Source organism: Podarcis melisellensis (genome assembly GCF_964234715.1).
Source record: "Podarcis melisellensis genome assembly, chromosome: Z".
Classification (NCBI taxonomy): domain Eukaryota; kingdom Metazoa; phylum Chordata; class Lepidosauria; order Squamata; family Lacertidae; genus Podarcis; species Podarcis melisellensis.
Genome location: NC_138547.1, coordinates 11,443,884 through 11,462,649, shown reverse-complemented (window position 1 = coordinate 11,462,649; position 18,766 = coordinate 11,443,884). Strand labels below are relative to the sequence as shown.

The 18,766-nt window shown below is 43.8% G+C and overlaps 1 long non-coding RNA gene across 1 annotated transcript in view; it reads right to left on the bottom strand.

Annotated features, from left to right (window-relative positions):
- LOC309361577 overlaps positions 1-18,766 on the bottom strand; it is a 351,746-nt gene that overhangs the window by 44,796 nt on the left and 288,184 nt on the right. The window lies entirely within an intron of this gene.

The following is an 18,766-nucleotide window of genomic DNA, read 5'->3' as shown; positions in this document are numbered from 1 at the left end:
TCCTCCCCAAAGACATTCTAAGCTCCACCTAGAGGATTTTTGGATTTACAGCAGTGACTTTGTTTTACTTTCTCTTTCCCGGCCTCCTGTTTGAGTGTTACCATCTGGGCTCTTATTTTCTCATGGGAACAATTCAGTTTGACCTTGGCTTTTAGATAACTTTGGAATGAGTGGAACAAGAAAAAGGGGAAGAACCAGACAAACAACGTTAACTTTACCGACAGTCTCACAGCGTAGATCATCTGTGCCTGCTTTGCCTACTACTTTGCCTCCTGAGGCAGAAGCGGCCTCCCTGCTACAATCAGGGGAGGGAGAAACTGAGGAATTACAACTGGAAGATATGGCCTCAGGAGCAAGTGGCACTATTTTGGAGAAAATTTTTGAAAAATTGGAGGCTCTGGACAGAAAGGCTGAAGTTGCACAGAATGTTCAATCTATTGGAGAATTGAAGGAGGCTGTAGGTGAAAATCGGAAACTGGCGGAAGACACTAGCCAAAGATTGGGACAGCTTGAAAAAGAAGTAAGACCACTCAGCAAACAAGTAGGAGAACACCAGATCTACTTTTCCATGACAGAACTTCGGAACAGGGAGGCCAATTTAAGGATACGCTCAATTCCAGAAGTGGAAGAAGGTAACTTAACTGAGTTCCTTACCAAGGAATTTTCCAAGTTTTGGAACTTAGAAGAAAAAGACTTTAAAATACTATCTGCTTTTAGGCTTGGAAGACTTATAAAGAAGGAGAAGCCCAGAGACTGTTTGATAATATTGAGATCAAAGGAGGAAAGGGACAAGATTCTAGGCCTGCACTACGGAAAGTCACTGGATATTTTGGACAAAAGAATTGAAATTTATAAGGATATTCCTAAACAGCTGTTGGATCTTCGAGCAGACTACTCGGAATTAGTAAAACTGCTAAGGAGCAACTCAATCATCTTCAGGTGGGAGTTTCCCCAAGGTTTATCGTTTACTTTCAGAGGGAGGAAGATTAAAATTAGAACGCCGGAGGATAGAGACAAGTTTTTGGTGGCACACGGAGAAGATCTTCATAAAGGACTTGGATTACCCCCAGGGCCTGAACCTCCGGGGGTTCCTGCACCCTCGGACCCCCAAAAATCTGAGAATAAGGTACCCCCACAGCAAGAATAACCAGATATATTCAGGATGTCTCTGCAACTTTTGAGCTGGAACATAAATGGCTGTAACATTCCAGGAAAAAGGAGAAAAATCTTTCACATTTTAAAAAAGGAACATTTGGACATTATTTGCTTACAGGAAACACATGTGACCAGGCTCCACAGAAAAGTGTTAATAAATAAAAGACTTGGTCAGGAATTTATATCTTCGGATACAGTTAAAAAGAGAGGTGTGGTAATTTATGCAAAAGAGAGCCTTTCACCTAAATTTCTGTTTAAAGATGAGCATGGAAGAATTTTGGCGATAGAAATACAACATCAAGGGGAAAAAATACTGATATTAGGAATTTATGCTCCAAATGAAGGAAAATCGGAATTCTATAAGAAGTTGCATGAGACCATGCTGGACTATCTGGACTACAACAACATCATTATGATGGGAGATATGAATGGAGTTGTATCAACCAATATGGATAAGTCACAGAGCCAAAAAATTTCTAAAGATGGGAGACTACCAAAGACCTTCTTTGAAATGACAGACAATATGGACTGGATTGACATTTGGAGAGTGAGAAACCCCTTGGGAAGGGAAGGAACATTTTTCTCTGAAGCCCAACTGACTTGGACAAGAATCGACCAGATATGGATAACTAGAGGTCTGGCACCTAAGATCAGAAAGGTGGAAATCTGCCCAAAGACATGCTCCGACCATAACGCACTGAGAATGGACATGACATTGATTCCAACCGGTTCCTTCAGATGGAAGATGAATGATGGCCTGTTTAGAGATCAGGAGATCACTAAGAAGGCCCAAAAAGCCCTAAAGGATTATTTTGAGATCAATATGAACACCACAGTGGAAAAAAGAACTATCTGGGACGCAAGTAAGGCCGTGATGAGGGGGTTCCTGATACAACAGAACACAGTAAAGAAAAGGAAACAAAACGAAAGGAAAGATAAAATTTTGGAAAAAATCAAGGAGTTGGAGAAGAAGTTAAGACTTAATCCGAAGTCCCAGCCGATTCTGAGAGAAATCAAACTTTACCAAGCACAATATTGTAAGCTGATAAATCAGGAAATAGAATGGAAAATCAAACTAATGAAACAAAAAACTTTTGAGTCGGCTAATAAATGTGGAAAACTGCTAGCTTGGCAGTTGAAGAGGAGACAAAAGTTAAACACAGTGACAAACTTAGAGATTGAAGGAAGATGTATCCAGAACCCCGGAGAGATTAGAAAGTGTTTCCAGAGATATTTCAAAAAATTATACACTCAAGGGCCACAAGATGAAGCAGCGATTAAACAATTTCTAAAGACAAATGGACTGGCAAAGTTGTCAGAAGAAAATAGATCAATTCTGAATGGCAAAATAACACGACAAGAGATTGAGCAGGCCATCCAAAACATGAAACAGGGCAAATCACCAGGACCAGATGGGCTGACCTCCAAGTACTATAAGACATTGAAAGACTATCTGATACAACCACTGATGGAGGTCAGCAATGAAATTTTAGAGGGGAAGAAGGCGCCAGAATCGTGGAAAGAAGCTTTCATCACATTGATACCAAAATCGGAAACTGAAAAGACACAGCTTAAGAACTACCGTCCCATCTCCCTTTTAAATGTGGATTACAAAATATTCGCAGACGTTTTGGCAAGTAGATTCAAGAGGGTTTTAAACAAAGTAATCCATAAAGACCAGGCAGGCTTTCTCCCAGGTAGACATATGTCTGCCAATACAAGGAACATTATAGATATATTGGAGCTTTTACAAACAGACATAAATACTAAAGCTGTTTTAATTTTTATAGACGCGGAGAAGGCCTTTGATAACATATCCTGGAAGTTTATGAAAGGGAATTTAAAAGAAATGGGAGTGGGCCGGGGGTTTGAGAATGGGATTGATGCAATATATTCAGAACAAAAGGCTAAACTGATAGTTAACAATGTGGTTACAGAAGAGTTTAAAATTGAAAAAGGAACACGACAAGGCTGTCCGATTTCCCCGTTACTATTTATCTCGGTCCTGGAGGTGCTCTTGAACACGATTAGAGGGGACAGGTTGGTGGAAGGGATACAGGTCGGAGCGAAACAATACAAACTTAAAGCGTTTGCAGATGACTTAGTTCTGACATTACAGGAGCCAGAATCTAGTACGAAAAGAGTACTACAACTAATCCAGGATTTTGGTCGGGTGGCGGGATTTAAACTAAATAAGCAAAAAACCAAGGTGTTGGGAAAAAACTTGACAGATATTGAGTCGGAACGGTTTCAGAGAGAGACAGAGTTAACTGTGGTTAAGAAAGTTAAATACCTAGGGGTAAACATAACAGCAAAGAATTTGAGTCTGTTTAAAGATAATTATGAAAAATGTTGGTCTGAAATTAAGAGAGACTTGGATAGCTGGTCAAAATTGAAACTTTCATTGTTAGGTCGAATAGCTGCTATTAAGATGAATGTATTGCCAAAAATGTTATTTTTGTTTCAGACATTGCAGATTGTAGATAAAACGGAGTGCTTCCGGAAGTGGCAGAAAGATATCTCCAAATTTGTCTGGCAGGGCAAAAAGCCCAGAATTAAGTTTAAGATATTAACGGACGCAAAAGAAAGAGGGGGCTTTGCCCTGCCAGACTTAAAGTTGTACTATGAAGCCGCAGCTTTCTGCTGGCTAAAAGACTGGCTACTTCTGGAGGACACGGATGTGCTGGATTTGGAAGGTTTTAACAATGCATTTGGATGGCATGCATATTTATGGTACGACAAGGTTAAGATCAACAAGGTCTTTAAGAACCATATTGTCAGAAAAGCAATATTTAATGTCTGGACAAGATACAAAGACTTATTAGAAAACAAAACACCGAGGTGGCTGTCACCTTTGGAGGCCAAGGCCCGAAAAAGACCCAATATGGAGGCCAATTGGCCAAAATATTGGGAAATACTAGAAAGGGATGGAGACAATTGGAAACTGCAGAGTTTAGAGAAAATGAAAGATAAAGTGCGAGACTGGTTACACTATGCTCAGATTAAGGAAGTGTTTAAGATTGATAAAAAGTTAGGATTCCAGGTGGAGAAATCGAAACTGGAGACAGAACTGCTAGAACCTAAGACCAAGGTACTTTCAAAAATGTATAACTTGCTGCTGAAATGGAACACACAAGACGAATTGGTTAAATCGGCTATGATAAAGTGGGCCCAGGATATTGGGCACAACATTATGTTTGAGGACTGGGAAAGGTTATGGACTACCGGGCTGAACTTCACAGCATGTAATGCTCTGAAGGAAAATGTAATGAAAATGATATATAGATGGTACATGACCCCAGTGAAATTGGCTAAAATATACCATTCGTCTGATAACAAATGTTGGAAATGTAAGGAAAATGAAGGAACATTCTTTCACCTCTGGTGGACCTGCCCTAAAGTGAAGGCCTTTTGGGAAATGATATACAATGAGTTAAAAAAGGTATTTAAGTATACCTTCACCAAGAAACCAGAGGCCTTCCTTCTGGGCATGGTCGGCCAGAACGTGTTAAAGAAGGATAGAACATTTTTTATGTACGCTACAACGGCGGCAAGGATACTTATTGCTAAGAGCTGGAAAACCCAAGATCTACCAACACTGGAAGAATGGCAGATGCAGCTGATGGACTATATGCAACTGGCTGAGATGACTGGCAGAATCCGCGACCTGGGAGAGGAGAGGGTTGAAGAAGACTGGAAGAAATTTAAGATTTATTTACAAAAGTACTGTAATTTGGTTGAATCCTAACAAGGAAGCCAGAGCAGAAATAACTGTCTACCATTAAATTATAATTTTTTATTTGAGTTTAACCTAAATATTGCACTTAAGAGTATAAACAAGATGATAATTTGCTTGGAAAAATTCGTTTTTAATGATGAAAGTGGAAGCGGGAGACGTGAGGGAGTCCGCAATAGAATGAAAAGATGTTATGATACCTATTTTGTTTGTTAAATATGTATCTGTAAAAAATCTTAATAAAATTTTTTATAAAAAAAAAAAAAGAAAGTGACGTTCAGTGATTGGATAGTTACAGAAAGTTGTTACTGTTGCATTGTAGTTGAGCTCTATATAATCAGGTTGGCTGAACCCTTCAGCCCAGTTCTGTTCTGGGCTTGTGAATAAACAAGAGCTGTTTGAAGAATCGCTGTGTCGTCTGATATGTTCACCCACAACTTAACACCCAGCATCTTGTTCTCATGGTGATCAGCCAGATGCTCCAAAGGGAAGCTCTCAAGCAGGACCTGTGTTCAAGACGGCTCTCCTCTGGACACCAGTGTTGGATTCCACAAGAGAGCAGAATGCTCTTCTGCTCAGGCCCTGCTTGCAGGTTTCCCATAGGCATCTGTTGGCCACTGGGAGACCAGGAGGCTGGACGGTCTATGACCTTTGACAGGGCTGCTCTATCCGGCAGCTATGCTCTGCCTCTACAGTTGGCAGCAGTAACTTTAGAACTTCTACTAGTTGCTGGGAACTTCAGAATGGAGAGTGCTCTTGTACTTGGGTCCTGCTTGTGGGCTCCCCAATGGGGCATCTGGTTAGCCACTGTGAAAACAGGATGCTGGACTATTTGAGTTTCTTGCATTACCAGGGGGCAGGGATTAGATGACAATCAATGTCCCTTCTGGCTCTGCAATTCTATAATTCTATGACCACTGCCTGATCCAACAGGCACTTGTTATGTTCTTATGAGGGTAGGGATGGAGAGGAAAGGCAGTCTATGGAACATAAGAGCCATCTCCCAGGGGTTGAGGGGTCTTTGCCCCCCAATAAAATATTTGAGGAGGCTGCCCCCCAAAGTTGATGGGCACTGCCATTAAAATGGTGTCTGGGCACAACATCAAGTTAATGATTATGCAGGATAGGGCTTACTTGCCCCCACCCCATTTTATTCAAGTTGGCACCCCTGCTATGGAACAAGGGGAACATCTCCAGAACAAGTGCTAGGTTGCTATTTGACTTGTGTAGAAGACTTGAGGGTATATATGTGTAAAAACAGGGCTGGCCCAAGACATTTTGGCATATGAGGCGAAGCACAAAATCGCACACATCCTGTCATAGAAGAGAGACTGTGGAGTGAAGCTCTACATTGGGAACAAGAGGGGAGTGAAGATCTACTTCAGGGACAAGGGGCGGGGAATCAAATTAACCTTACCCAATGCTTTTTTCAGCCAAAGCAAATCGGAGCGCAGTTCCGGCACCTCTAAGGTGGGCACCATTGCAGGCCAATGCACTCCTGCCTGCTTCTTGCCTTTACATACTTCTGAAAAGCCCCAAACAAACATTTCAAGTCAAAATGGAAGCTGGCCCAGCATGTGCGAGTCTACACTATTTTTTAGATCTATGACTCCACCTAGCTCCATGCCACAATTGGTCAAGCTATGGGGCAGGGCCAATTCATACTTCCTTTTCTTCAATCCATCTCCCATGTAGCGGCAACAGGCTTTAAGTTTTCCATCCAGGCCTCTACCGCTGCACATAAATGTGTTTCCTCAAGGGCTTTTCTGAGCTGCCATAGCCGTCTGCCTGAATATAAGAGAACGAGGGAGGTGGGGCACATTCATTAACCAGCACCAGGACCAGGGACAACCCCCAAACCAGCTAGGAAGGCAGCTTGCTGTAGTTTTTAGTACCTTCGCAGGTGGTGAATGCGGCTATTGTCAAACGGGCATCTGTTCAGGGCTTACTATAACAACTTCAAGGTGAGTTCCAGCACCTAGGTACTTTTCTTGGGGAAAAAGCACTGACTTTACCCAATGGTTTAAGTGTAAATGAAAAGCCTTTTTTTTTTGTGGGGAGGGTACTCTGAGTCACTCTGGGTGGTTGCAGAGCTCAGGAGACCCCGGAGGGCAGCCCCCACCATTTCCTCCCTAGGGGTATGAGGATACCAGCAGCTCCTCCTATTCGATGAGAGGCCACTGCGGATGCAGCAATAGGGGGCTGCCAAGGGGTGGTATATCTGGCCTTGAAGGAGCAGCAGCAATTAGTTCCTAGAGGCCAGATCTGCACCCCACCCATGGATGCTGCTGCCCAGGTTGGTTGCCTTACCTTGCTTCAGACAGAAGAACCTCGGCCACTTCCTCAACTGTCTTTCTGACCTAGCCTGTGCTGATCTTTCCTCAAATACTAGGCTGATACTCTTTGGGCTGCTGACCTCCCTTCCTCTTTCCTTTCTTCTTCTTCCCACCTTGGGAGAGGAGACATCTTCCTTTTGCCTTCCTCCTGCAGAGATAAAAGAGCAAGCGTGGCTGTTTGCATCTCCACCCAGAACTAGGACCTTCCTTCTCCAATACGTATTTCCTATGATAAACTTAGCTCTGTTATTTTTCCTTACTCAAAAGAAGTCTCCATGTGGAACTGCATCAAGCGTAACAGCATGTTCCTCCAAGCAGGGACGTCACTGTGGAGCTCATGGGTTTAAACTCCAAATGCCATTGAGGAGGAGGGACAGGGCCCAAGGCAAGAAAGGCAAAGGTGAACTTTGCTGGCAGAGGTGCACAGATGTTAGTCAGATGGGCGGATTTGGTAAGGAAGAGGTACATTGCATCTTGTCAAGAGGGTTCCGTTTCTGATCTGTGATGAACACTGAGCAGGGGTCTCCCTGCTCAGCTGAATTAATGCAGTGTCTGTCAGACCCACCCTTGGCTGTGATTAACCCTGGGTCATTTATGAGCATCCTTTGGCTGTTGGGCCTCTTCCGATATTCCTGCCTGTGTAACATTAAAGCACATGACACAAAAAATACACAGAACACAGTCACTCTGTGTGAGGCTTCCCTTGCATTTTATCCAGAAGCTGCAGTTAGCACAGAATCCTACAACATGATCGCTGACAGGAGCAAGGCCTTGTCAGCATATAGCACCTGCGTTCAGAAATCTGTGCTTGTTGCTGGTTTGCTACTGGGCCAAGATCAAGGTGCTACTATTAATATGTAAAGCCCTTAACACCTTGGGACCTGATTACGTTCAAGATTGCCTTCCCCATGTATGCCACTCCATCACATCACTTCAATACAATATGTGGAACTGGCACTAATACATAACACCTGTTCTGCATCTGCAAGAAATCAATACTTTAGTGTGGCATCAGCTGTACTCTGGAACTCCCTGCCTATTGACATCCAGCAGACACCTTCACTGTACTTTTTTCAACACCTGCTAAAAACATTTTTATTTAGACAATCTTACCCAGGCTAGATTCCCTAGTCTTAAGGATGGTTCTCCACCTTTCTTCATCACTTTACAATTTTTATTTTTTAAAAATCCTCACAAAAATCCATCAGCATTTAAGTGCAACATTCTCATTTTTGTATGCAGGTTTTGCCTAATATTGAAGTTTTTGGCAAGCAACTTTCCATAATGCAGTGCATTTTGACAAGTGACTTTCACTGATTGATGCATTCTGATGCACACTTTCCTCTAATACATTGGTACCTCTGGATGCGAACGGGATGCGTTCCGGAGCCCCATTCGCATCCTGAAGCGAACACAACCTGCATCTGCGCATGCACGAGTCACGATTCGCCACTTCTGCGCATGCACGTAATGTCATTTTGAGCATCTGCGCATGCACGAGCGGCAAAACCCAGAAGTAACGCGCTCCGTTATTTCCGGGTCGCTGTGGAGCGTGCCCTGAAAACACTCAACCTGAAGCATATTCAACCCAAGGTACATGCGCTTCTGAACACATTGTTTCATGGGAGAGCTGCATCACAGAATTTGGAAAATAGTGAATTTTGAAGGGTAGCTGTGTTCTGGTTTGCATATTGCTTAGGAAAGTGAGAATTAGGGAGAGTCATCTTGAAACCTAAACTGATGGGGACCATAAGTCCTGTTCTCCCTTCTGATGACTCCTTTAACCAGGCACCTTGGAATTTGGCTGGGGAACTCTGGATTCACATCTCTGATAAGCCACACAGTGTAACTGCAACTTGATGTATAGATTCCTGAGAGTAATTACCATTGAACTTGGTCATATTTGCTCCTGACTGCATATGTTTGGTGTAAAAACCACAAGGAGCTTTCTTTTAAAAAACCTAAAGTTGGTCAGCTGAAATGTACCCTCTAGTTTTTCATTAGAAATTCAAAACACTTTTCCAAGAAGCATCACCATTTTAAACTGCTAGCATGAAATGCAAACCCCATCAGAGGAAAGGAAAGGCATAACCAGCTTCTACCTGGTGAGATTCATTCATTCATTCATTTATAGATATTTGTATACTGCTGCTTCATAATAAATAAAAAAATCCAAGTGATTTACAGCAATAAAAATATAAAACCATACAATAAAAACCAGAAAGATGTCGAAAACAGACATTGTTTAACCACCGTGAAATGATGAATTCTTTATTGCCTGCTTAGGCCTGGTAGGATAGAACATTTTCAGCAGGTGTTTAAAAGGTAGCACAAAAGGCAGTCTTCTTCGACTGCTGCTAATCATTGCAAGCAATAGTCAAATGATAGTATCATTATCACAATAATGTTTTGTCATTTATCCTGGTACTCTGGTAGATGAGATCACAGCTCTTGCTCCAGAGGAGAGATAGAAGAGATTGAGCATTACATGCCACCCTATCCTTGATCCACTATGCCATTCGCTATGTCCTCTTTGCAAATTTCTCCAGAGTCCTAATTCACTTACAAAAGTCCTGCTTGAACATTTTCCTGCTAAAAAAAAAAAAAGCAGCAGCAGAAGCCTTCAAATGCAGTCTCTGAGCCTGGAGGCTGTCCTTCTATACCATCATCTGGACAGGTGAAGGGAAACAGATGGGGATGTGTACAAGCATCTCCCATCCCTGGAGGGGCTGAAAATCTTTCGCCAAAGATTGCTCATTTTCATTCAGATGAAAGAAGAAAGTCTTGTTTCTTTAAGTGTGTGTGTCTGTGTGTGTGTGACTTCACTAGAGCAAATTCTTGTCTGCCTGTCAGCCACAGGATACTTGTATCTGTTTTTGTAGGTCGAACAAGAATGAAATCAACATCTGGATCCCAAGTGCATGCACACAACCCACCCCCTCTTCTGACTTCCAAAAGTGTTTTTATTGGACATTGTGGGTTAAATGTTGTGCAAGATTCAGGATAGATAGAAGCAAGCACTTCCCCACACAGCACACAGTTAAACTGTGGAACTCACTCCCACAGGAGGCAGAAGCCAACCTAGGTGGCTTTGAAAGAAGATCAGACAAATTATTGGAGGAGAAGACCATGGTGACTGTGCTCTGCCTCCACGGTATAAATACCAGTTGCTGGAAACCACAGGAGGTGGGGGAGTGCTTTTGTGCTTGGGTCATCCTTGAGGTGCTTCCCATTGGGGCATCTGGTTGGACACTGTGAGAACAGGATGCTGCACTAGATGGGCCACTGGCCTCATCCTGCAGGCTCTACTTATGTTCTCATTAGAATTCCTGGTGCCAGTGTGTTAAAACATGCTAAAAGCACAGGGCTGTGCGCTACTGTGCAGGTATTACTGTAATTACTAATAAACCAGGAACGAGAAAAATCAAGACCCAAAGTCCTGACACACTCTGAGATGGCCTGGAAAAAATGAACCCAGGATTGGGCTATACAGTACAGTCAAACCTCATATTACGTTTGCTTCAGGTTGAGTGTTTTCAGGTTGCGTCCCATTTTCAGGTTGCGTTTTCATACCTCATGTTATGTTTGCTTCAGGTTGTGTTTTCAGGTTGCGTCCCGTGGTGACCCAGAAATATCTGAAAGGGTTACTTCTGGGTTTTGCTGCTTGCACATGTGCAGATGTGCAAAATGACGTCAAGTGCATGCGCAGAAGCGGCAAATTGCAACCCACGCACGCACAGATGCGGGTTGCATTCTTTTCAGGTTGCGAACGGGCCTCCGGAATGGATACTGTTCGCAACCAGAGGTACCACTGTACAGGCAGAGGGGTGAGCTATGTAAATTGGGTCAATTGAGAATTTAAGTTCTCAATCAGGGAAGGGGCACCTGTGGCCCTCTCAGCATTCCTGGATTCCAACTCCCGTCAACCCTAGTCAGAAGGCAAATGGTCAAAGATGTTGGTTGCTGTAGTCCAACAACACCTGGAGGACCACAGGTGCCACCTTCCATTCTAAATGTCTCCATGGAACACAGAAAATGGGTGATGGGGGGAGCTGTGATGATCCCACATTAAAACAGGGAAAGGATTTAAACAGGTCCAACTGCCATGACGAACCATGCCGGAGATCCCCATGAACACTGTTTGTGATGTGTGAAAAGTTTCTTTTCCCCTAAATGTGAAGCACATGGAAGAGACTGATCAAGGAAGACTGGAGAGCAGATGAGGTCTCTCTCTCCCCTTTTCTTTTCTTTAAAAAAGTTTTTTTTTAAGAGGAAGCAGGCAAACAACCTGTGAAGATAACATTTCAAAGCCAGCCCTAAATGAGTAACAGATCCAGCTACCAGGAAGATCTATAGGATTTTTTTTGTCCAGTGGTGCTAAGAGAAGATCTGATTAGCATTAACATCATCATGATGAATTTATTTACAAGAAAAGCAAACCTGACATTTCCCCTCCCTTCCTACTTTCTATTGACTCGTCCGCTTAGAAAGTCAGCCAAGATCTCCCCCAACATCATCCTTCATATATATAGATAAAGATTTCATTTATTTATCAAATGGATATAGTGCTTGATCGTTAGCAAAACCTATAAGCAGTTTACACTGAAGAATAAAACATTAATATTATTGATGAATGACAGTTAAAAGAAGCATTAAAAACACTAGAAAGATAAAGTAAGCTAAAATGAGAGTTAAAACATTTCAATTTATACACATCTGGATGGGTTTGCTTAAACTGCTTGCTTTTACCACTGGACGCACCCACTACTGGATGTTTAATAAGTTTGGCAACATTTGATAAATTTTGCAACTTGTTTTGATATGCTTCAGTCCACCCTTGATCTTGGCTCCTGACCTGTGGTTTCATCCACGATCTGGCCTCCTAGTTTGGACCTGACTTGGTCTTGGATCTGACTCCTGGGTTGCTGTGTCCTAGTCTAGTGCTGGATCCCGCAGAGAGGGAGGTCAGGCCTTGCAGGACCACGGAGAGCTCCAAGTAAGCAACTCACTCCCACAAAGGTTATGCCCCTGCTCTCAAACTTCCCAAGTGACTAACACCCCCCATTTCAAAGTGCTGGTTTTGACCTATAAGGCCTTATGTGGCTCAGAACCCCAATACGTCAAGGACTACCTCTCCCCATATGAGCCGAACCACACCTTGCAATCATCATCTGGGGACATTATTTGTGTGCCCCCTCCATGAGAGGTCTGGAGGGTGGTAACACAAGAAAAGTGGTGGCTTCCAGCTTGTGGAACACTCTCCATGGGAAGGCTCACATATCACCACCATTACATATCCTCAGGGACCAAGCAAAAACCTTTCTTTTTAATTATGCCTTTGGCCTTAATTAAAAGGCCATAGATAATTAATGGCCTTTTAGAGTGGGTGGGATATTTTAATGTAGGGTTTTTTTATAAAAAATGTTGTTTTTAGTGTGTATATATATGTGTTGGTCTTTTGCTTAAAATATTGTAAGTTGCTTTGAGTTGCTGCAGCAAAAAAGTGACTAATAACTTTAATAAATAATAATTACTCTAGAGTCTTAAAGCAGCAACCCTCTGACCTGAAGTTGGCCACTTCTTCATTCCCTGCCCTCCTGCCTGGTGCACGTCTCTGAATTGCTGAGGTCCTGAAGAAGGTATCTGGTTCATCAGAGGAAAGTGCCTATGCAGGTCCAGGCTTTGGCCCTAGAGATCCAGGGGGTGCTTCTGGTGGCTCATCTTCCTCATCTTCAGCTCTGGTTGTTTCCTGATCTTTGCCAGCAAGCTCAAAGCCCCGCACTTAGTCTCCCTCCTTAGCAGGGAAGTATGTAGCATCTGAGTTCCCATCTTGGCTGCTGCTGGACTCTGGGGTCATGTCATTGGGGTGGGTGGGGGAGAGACATGGTTCCTGATTTCCAGCGCTTGGCTCTCACCAATTGCTTGCCTACAGCCGCTCCCTGACCACCTCTATGTCAGCTGTGATTCTTAGGAACATATGCAACTGCCTTATACAGTATCTTGAGTTACAAATGGCTCAGGTTACAAACGCTTCAAGTTGCAATCTCTGCTAACCTGGAAGATTTACCTCGAGATGAGAACTTTGCCCCAGGTTGAGAACGGAAATCATGTGCCAGTGGCGCAGCAGCAGCAAGAGGCCCCATTAGCGAAAGCACGCCTCTAGTTAAGAAGAAGAAAAGGAGGAGGAGGAGGAGTTTGGATTTGATATCCCGCTTTATCACGAAGGAGTCTCAAAGCAGCTAACAATCTTCTTTCCCTTCCTCCCCCACAACAATCACTCTGTTAGATGAGTGAGGTTGAGAGACTTCCGAGAAGTGTGACTGGCCCAAGATCACCCAGCAGCTGCATGTGGAGGAGCGGGGAAGCGAACCCAGTTCACCAGATTACGAGTCTACCGCTCTTAACCACTACACCACAGTTTCAGGTTAAGAACAGACCTCCAGAACGAACCGTAGAGGTACCACGGTACTGAGTCAATTGCTCCATCTAGCTCAGCACTGTCCACGCTGACTGATAGTGGCTCTTCTTTCCCAACCCTACCTGTAGATGCTGGGGATTGAACCTGGGGCCTTCTGCATGGAAGGCAGATGCCATACCACAGAGCTATGGTGCTGCCCCACAAAAAAATCCCTTATACTGAGTCAGATTATTGGTCCGTCCAACTCAGTAATATCTACAGGGATCGGCAGCAGCTCTCAAGGTGATGTCTCCCAGCCTTACCTGGAGATGCCAGGGATTGAACCCGGGATCTTCTGCATGCCAAATTCTACCCCTGAGCTATAGTCCTTCAACCACCCATTCTGCTACTCTTAATAAGCAGAGCATAAGTTCACATCTCAAATACCCCCATACTATTTTGGAGGTTGGGATTCACAATTCCATTCTGGCAAATTCAGATTGTTTAATTATTGTTTTGGGTTCTTACACATCAAACCCACTTCCCTCAAAGACTGGACCTTTTGTGGTAAGTAAAATGCAGGAGAACGTGTGGGACTACACTTACCTTGATGTAACATCACCTGATCTCCTCACAACAAATCAGAGTGGACATTCATTATTTAATGTCATCTAATGCAGGATAAAGGGATGCGGGTGGTGCTGTGGATTAAACCACAGAGCCTAGGACTTGCCGATCAGAAAGTCAGCGGTTCGAATCGCCACGACGGGGTGAGCTCCTGTTGCTCAGTCCCTGCTCCTGCCAACCTAGCAGTTCGAAAGCACGTCAGAGTGCAAGTAGATAAATAGGTACCACTCCAGCAGGAAGGTAAATGGTGTTTCCGTGCGCTGCTCTGGTTCGCCAGAAGCAGCTTAGTCATGCTGTCCGCATGACCCGGAAGCTGTCTGAGGACAAACGCCGGCTCCCTTGGCCTATAGAGCGAGATGAGTGCCGCAACCCCAGAGTTGGTCATGACTGGACCTAATGGTCAGGGGTCCCCCCCCCAAAATGGGGGATAAGGCTATCAATGACTACTAATCCTGATGGCTGTGTTATATCTCCAGCATTGGATGCAGCAATATTTCTGAACTCCAGTTGCTGGAAACCACAGGATGGGAGAGCACTCTTGTGCTCAGTTTCTGCTTGAAGTTTTCCCATTAGGGCACCTGGTTGACAACTGTGAGAACAGGATGCTGGACTAGGTGGCCCACTGGCCTGATCCTGCAAGACTTTTCTTATAGTCTCCCTGCAAACAAATCAGAATGAATGCTCACTAAACAGGTCATCTGGAGGAGCCCTCAGAAGAGGTTGCCCATTACATGTCTGCACGAGTCAGATTGGGAGGCATCCCCAGAACAGTGGCATGCCAAGATGCAGGAGAGGGAATCTCGTTCTTAATCTTTTGCCCACTAAATTTGAAATTATTTCTGGATGCATTTCCCCCCCCCGCCCATTTTTATGTTAGTGGGGGGCATGCTTCAGCCACTGGGTTTGGGAACGTCTGAGCTAAAGTGTACAGAAGGGGGAAGCAGCACCAGGGAAGGGGAGATTAGCAGAGGAGGGTCAAGTGCTTTCCTTGAACTTTGTCCTTTTCCCAGGCAAAAGAAAATATTGTTTCACCCTTTGAATAATAAGAGGGGAGAAGTCAAGACCAATGTTAATCCAAGCCCCCAAGGAAAACAAACAGCTGTGTGAAGGAGAGGGAACAAAAACTAGCCTCTTAATAGCTGTATTTTCTGTAAGCTGGGTCAAATGATTGGAGAAAAGGGAGATTTCACTGGGCTTAGTGGGGGAAGGGGGTGCAAAGGGTTCAGTTCCAGTAGCAGTGGATGGACCAGTCAATTCTGGCGCTCTCAACTTCTAATTTTTCCAACAAGTTCTCTGCATTTCTGTAGCAAATTACGATGATGCTCACCGCCATTAATTTAAAATCCTCGTGAAAATTTGTCAGTATTTTAGCACAAATTGCTTCAAGTAAACATTTTGCTTAAAATGCCCATTTTCCCCCCAAAGCCATTTCCCTGAATATGATGCATTTATGTATGTTATTTTTACTCACATATGCATTTGTTAATCCACACTTTACCCAAGTATATGCATTTTTGTACCTGTTACTTGGCTGGAGAATTGAATTCCAAAATTCTTAGAATCACAGAATCATAAAGCTGGAATGGATCCTGAGGATCATTTAGTCCAACCCCCTGCAATGCAGGAATATGCAATCTTATTCAGTCCCTTACAAGGATTGAACCTGTGGCCAACGTATGATTTGGAAGGACGACTTGCATTTCAGTTTGTGTATTGTTTTGGAAAATGTGGATCTGGTAGCGTTACCTTCCAATGTGAACTTTGGTGACATTAACACCATGCATTTAATGCTCGTTGATACCATTTTGGGATGGGAAGTTGTTAGGAGACCCCTTACTGTGCTCACAGAGCTACAATTCCCAAAGTGGTTTAACAGTTAATCCCTCTTCATAGGGAACTCTGGGAATTGTAGCTCTGTGATCAGAATAGGGACCTACTGACAACTCTGAGCACCCTTAAATAAATCTGGGCCCCAAAATTCTTTGGGTGAAGCCATGAGTGTTTAAACCAGTGTCCTATTGCTTTAAATGCATAGCATGAATATGGCCTAAGTTTGCATTGGACAAGCAAAGAGCTCTCTGGCTGTTCCTCTTCCCCTAGATCCAGGATGTGGCTGTGGAACCCATGGTTGTCCATATGTTCCTGAAAGCCAATTCCCATCAGCCCCAGACAGCATGACCAATGATCAGGGCGGATGGGGACCATCATCTATTAACATTTGTGGAGTGGTGGGTTGCTCAGCCTCTTCCCTCCTTTAGATGGTGGTTACTTCAACTTGCTTCACAATGCAAAGTGTTTCCCCTCCCCAAATGTCTTTGCTGCTTCTAGTGGTCCTCCTGTCCATTCAACTGAATGGGGCCCTGGACATCTGCCTTGAAAGTCCTGCCTTTCAATACTTGTTCTATGCAGAATAGGGCCCCGTGAAAATTATTTGACCACCCAAAGGAGTTAAGAGGAAAGCATGAAGTTCAAGGGAAGAGCCTGGATAAATAATTGTGAATGGGAAGGCATCCTACAGCTGCCCCTGGTGCATAGGCAACATGGTCTGGAAATGATGGAAAACTTCAGTTCATCTTTAGCACAAACATACCCCTCGCCTCCCAACAATTAAGCAAATGATTAAGAATTGCTGCTTCCACTCTGTCTCCAATAATTCCCATCCTGGGTAAACGTAAGTCCCTGCCTTAATGGGGTGCTGAGATTGTACAAATATGAATAATTTAAAAAACAGAACAAGAAAATGGGGCGAAGGAGAAAGCCATTAAGGAGAATATTTGAAAGTGAGTAAATCACCAGCAATTCACAAGTCCTATTCCCAGGTTGACTTCTAGTTGAGGAAGGTGTGTGTGCATGTGTGTGTGTGTGTGTGTCTCTGGGGAGCGATAAACGACACAAGGTCTGCCTTTAAAATAAATAAATAAATGTGATCTTAAGTGGCAGGGATTCATTTGGTCCCCAAGGAAGGAGTCTTTGTGGCTGTTTACAGTATTTCTTTAAGCAATAGCAATGAACATGGCTTTTAATAGCAGGAGTTCACTCCTGGAAGACAGGATGGGATTACTCTGGTTGAGGAGGAGTGGAATATTAGCGGGGAGCAGGGTTCTGGTTGGCTGCAGTACAGTGGTACCTCGGCTTACATATGCTTCAGGTTACAGACGCTTCAGGTTACAGACTCCGCTAACCCAGAAATAGTACCTCGGGTTAAGAACTTTGCTTCAGGATGAGAACAGAAATTGTGTGGTGGTGGCGGGAGGCCCCATTAGCTAAAGTGGTACTTCAGGTTAAGAACAGTTTCAGGTTAAGAACAGACCTCCAGAACGAATTAAGTACTTAACCTGAGGTATCACTGTAATTTCATGCTCATTACCAGTCCAGTTTGCAGAGTTGCTTGACAAATTGTGGGTGGGGTTGGAGTAATGTGACTTGGTATGTTTAAAGCAAATCCAATGCACATTTAAAGCATGTTACTTCCAGCAAGGAATCCTGGGAACTGTGGTTTATTAAGAGTTCTGGGAATTGTACCTCTTTTAGGGAAAACAAGAATCCGTCCCAACACCAGGAGGAAGGTCAGCACAGGTTAAAGGGCAGTCTAGGAGGTTCTTCTCCCATGTAGACCCACCAGCCCCCCAGGGCAAGCAGAGTTGCAACCCAGCACTTCCAGCAGAGGATGGCAACGGAATGAAAGTTAGTTGGTTCTGCCTGTCATTGGACTGAGCCCCACGCACTGTTGGGGCTCCCTGCATTCTGCTCCCCCAATCTCAGTGGGAACCAGCCAAGGCTGCTACAATAAAGCAGTTGACCTCAGTTTAGATCAGTGGTTTCCAACCTTTTTTTGGCCATGCCCCACCTAAGCATCTCTAAACCCCCCACCCCCCGTGACATAAAATTATTATTCTTACCTACAGGACCGCCTCTCCTGGTATGTCTCACAGAGGACATTACGGTCTTCAAACAAAAACATCTTGGAGGTCCCAGGCCACAGGGAGGTTAGGCTGGCCTCAACCAGAGCCAGGGATTTTCGGCTGTGGCCCTGACTTGGTGTAACACTCTGTCACAAGAGACTAGGGCCCTGCGGGACTTGACATCTTTCTGCAGGGCCTGCAAGACAGAGCTGTTCCGCCTGGCCTTTGGCCAAGGCACAGTCTGACCCCCTCCTTTGGTAATCCTCACAGAACTCTAGCCCAATGGTTGCCATGAATTTGATTTTGAATTGATTTTTAAATGAATTGGTTTTAGAATGCTGTGCTATTTTTATTGTTGTTAGCTGCTCTGAGCCCGGCTTCGACTGTGGAGGGCGGGATATAAATAAATAATTATTATTATTATTATTATTATTATTATTATTATTATTATTATTCAAAAAGTGAACTCCTACTCACATGGAGGAAGCCTAAAAGGCCATTCACTCTTAATAACTCATTCTTGAATTGCCCCCCTTAAAAATAAAATTACCTCACACATTCCTCTTTATCTTCCAGGCATTCCTGGAGTTCAAGGACACAACCCAGCCAGGCA